The following is a 3872-nucleotide window of genomic DNA, read 5'->3' as shown; positions in this document are numbered from 1 at the left end:
CAAGAACAAGTGCGTCAGACGCAACAGAGCAAATGTCCTCTTGTGGCCCACGTGTCGTCTCGTTTGGGGACCGAGGGTCGCGCCGCCTATGCCAGCGTCCTCAAGAAAGTGCTGCTAAAAAGTGCAAAGGAGGTAAAGCCACAGGTTGCCCTGTGGCTAAAGGCGACCAACAAAAGCTTTAAGTGAGCAAAATGGCTACCGCACTTACCTTCCCTACGTGTGTAGCGACACTCAACGTACGTGGCCTGAGAAATGTTAGGCGTCAGCGGCAGTTACGCCACGTGCTTGAGCAGTATAACATTGACGTTGCTGCAGTGCAAGAGACTAAGATTTCGTCTGCTAATGATGCCGACCTTGCACTCGAAATTTTACGAGATTATTATGTATACATAAGCCAAGCACGTGGTGCTTCCGCTGGATGTTTTTTATTAGTAAGAAAGCGGTTAAATCACACTTTAATGTCGCTACATGTTGATGGGGAAGGCCGCCTTATTTGTTGTGACCTCTCTTTTCATTCCCATAATTGGAGGTTTGTCTGTGTCTATGCTCCCTCAAAAGTAAACGAGAGGAAGGCTTTTTTCCTCTCCTTAGCTTCGCTGCTGAACACTGACAGAAATTTGATAGTGTTGGGAGACTTTAATTGTGTTTGTGACACTAGAGATCATTCATATATAACGAATCGTTATGATGCAAGTGCGGCTTTACTGCAGCAATTAGTGAATGACCATAATTTAATAGATGTGGGAGCACATGCGCCCTCCTCGGTAAAGTGTCTGAGACACACTTTCAGGGTGTCTCACACGCTCTACTAGACCGTGTGTATGTATCTATAAACCTATGGTCTCACATTCATAACTATGCTGTAAAGCCCATATTTTTTACAGACCATTCCTTAGTAGCCGTTTCATGGGGTCCCCAAAAATTTCGTAAGGTTCCTCCAAACTGGGAACTATGGAAGCTTAACGTACAGCTCTTGCGTGAGGAATGCTTCGAAAAAGTAGTCAACGAATTGCTACGTGAGGTAACACAATGTCGACAGCTGCCAATTTTAGCTCAGTGGGAAATGTTCAAAGAGAAAGTTAAGTATGAGGCAATTGGTATTTCATGCGAGTTGACCCATAGAAAAACTGCTGAAAAACGTTATATTTATGATTTACTTCATAAGCTCCATGCATTTGAAAGTCAAGAGCCGGGATTGTACGTTGATGAGATAAATTCGGTTCGAGCACAGATACAAAAACATGATGCAGAAGTATATAGAGGAGCAATAGTTCGTTCACGTGTTACTCGTTTCACTGATGAGGAACCCACAAAAAGCGCTCTTGGGGATGAAAAGTGGTATGCACTTTCTAAACAGATATTGCAAATTGAGTCACGTGGTTCTATTTGCACAGAGACATGTCATATAAGAGCCGCATTTGAGGAGTATTATAAAAAGCTATTTACCGCGGCTGAGCTTCGGGATGATTATGAAGAAAAAGCTGACCACTTTATTGCGCTTGTGCCACCCTTACAAGAGGAAGACAGACTTAGTGTTGATGGGCCCATCACTAGGGAAGAAATAAGGTTTGCAATAAGCACGTTGCAGAAAAACAAAACTCCTGGCCCAGATGGCCTTAGTGCGGATTTTTACATAAAGTTTCAAGAACTTCTGATTCCTTTTCTTGAGCAACTTTTTAAGGAGGCCTATGAACGTGGTGAGCTTCCTCCATCTTTCTATCAGGGCCATACAACATTAATACCAAAAAGTACTGACACTGAAGCGTTAAAGAGAGTTAACGGATACAGGCCTATATCATTATGTAACGTTGATTACAAAATATTTGCGAAATTGCTGACAAATCGCCTGCAGGCAGTGATCACTAGATGCGTAGGTGAACACCAAACATGTGGAATTCGAGGCCGCTCTATACAAACAAATATCCATATAGCGCGGTCAGTCCTTGAATGTATCGATGGTAGTATGGACCAAGTAGCCCTTCTTCAAATAGACCTCGCTAAAGCCTTTGATAAGGTACAGCATGATTTCCTGTTCAGGCTCCTAAGACATCTGCAGTTGGGTGACGTACTGTACAATGGCATTTCACTCTGTTATAAAAAGTGCACTACAAGGCTCATGGTAAACCGCACACTTTCGGATATAATAGAGTTAAATTCATCCGTACGTCAGGGGTGTCCGCTATCGCCTTTGCTCTTTGCAATATACCTGGAACCACTATGTTTAAGTGTGCTTCTAAATTCTAGCATTAGAGGATACCGATATGAGGCTGAGGAAATTAAAGTTCTAGCTTATGCCGACGACATCGCCTTCTTTTGCATCGATAAACCTAGTGTTCAAGAAGCAGTAAACACTACTTTACGCTTCTGTGAAATCGCTGGAGCCAGTATAAATTTTGATAAAAGCAGAGGATTCTGGCTGGGAATGTGGGCTCAAACTCCCTCAGTGTTCTCAAATATCCATTGGAATGCGAATGCTATGCGGTATCTTGGTGTGCCTCTTGATAACTATAGTAACAGCGGCCCACATTGGACGTCCGCGATAACTAATATCCGTCGAAAGGTGTCAACATGGCACGGACGAGGCCTTTCCATTTTTTCAAGAGCTAAAGCGTGCAATATATTTCTTGCATCAAAGCTTGTCTATGTTTTGCAGGTATTGCACTGCTCTCGTGTGCACATTCAAGCATTTCACAGGATATTTGCTTGTTTTATTTGGGGCTCTTCATGGGAACCCATGAGAAGAGACAACCTTTTTCTTCCACTTGAGAAGGGCGGCCTCAGTCTGGTGCATTTGTTTGTGCGACAGTTGGTGTTGCGATTTTTTTTCTTAAAGACGTCTGTCACCCATTTCTTTTGGCAATTCTTCGAAACTGTCTGAGTTACCATCTTCCTTTTCTTTATGTCATGACAAATGTTGCCAAGGAATCGCAGTTGTCTGGATTCTTAAAAGAAATTGTTGATACTGTCAACTTTTTGAAAACCAGATTTGCATTAGAGTATTTATATAATATAGACAGAACAACGCTAACAGCTGCACTTGTGAATAACCTTTTCCCAGAACCTGTATACCGACTGCCATATCTGCTTTCGCCTGGCCATGATGTATTATTCCGTGTACGTAGAATGTGCCTATCGCCAGCAGCGAAAACGTTTTTCTTTAAAGTGCACACATCCACTCTACCAGTGAGGAAATGGCTCAATGAGAAAGCAATATATGTGCCCTGGACTGTAAATTGTCGACTCTGTAACTAAACTGAGACGATAGAGCATTGTTTTATCCATTGTCGTGACGCATATTATTTCTGGGACATTCTAAAGAGAACAATCAGAAAAGACCTTCCAATCACAGCTCATGGTATTCGGTTCCTCCCTTTCAAAAAGAGCCCCACCAATAATACACCGTATGATTTATTTATGTTATTAGGACTTTATGCGCTATGGAAAAGTCGCATGATCGACAGGCACGCCGAGCCACCACGACCGACGAGGTCTGTCTTCCGAGAAGAAGCTGCTCAAGTGCGCAGTGTTGTTGAGACTTTTGAGCCTGTTCCGGAGTGGCTTGCACTTCTGGACGCTTGTGTGTGTTTGCCTGACTTTTGAACAGCCTCTTACTGTAGGCAACAATGTGGGTGTTCTGCTTGTTAAGGTAATCCTAATGTGACGAAGTATATAGTGTGTGGTTCACAGCTATAACGGGTCATCTTTCCATGAATTAAAGAAAAAAAAAAGCACCGGCATGGCTCAGAGGTACAACACTGGGCTCCCACGCAGAGGGCCCAGGTTCGAACCCCGTTCCATCCTGGAATTTTTTTTCTTATTTCGTTTTGTTTTTTCTTATTTCGAGCGATAGTGGTTACGGACACCGGCGGCGG

The 3872-nt window shown here is 43.2% G+C and overlaps 1 pseudogene; it reads left to right on the top strand.

Moving 5' to 3' along the window:
• The first annotated feature begins 2943 nt into the window (after nt 1–2943).
• On the top strand, nt 2944–3600 carry LOC125759604 (uncharacterized; annotated as a pseudogene).
• Nucleotides 3601–3872: the final 272 nt, after the last annotated feature.

Source organism: Rhipicephalus sanguineus, chromosome 8 (assembly GCF_013339695.2).
Source record: "Rhipicephalus sanguineus isolate Rsan-2018 chromosome 8, BIME_Rsan_1.4, whole genome shotgun sequence".
In the NCBI taxonomy this organism is placed as follows: domain Eukaryota; kingdom Metazoa; phylum Arthropoda; class Arachnida; order Ixodida; family Ixodidae; genus Rhipicephalus; species Rhipicephalus sanguineus.
Note: the sequence above shows the minus strand (reverse complement) of the source record. Positions and strands in the feature narration are given on the sequence as shown.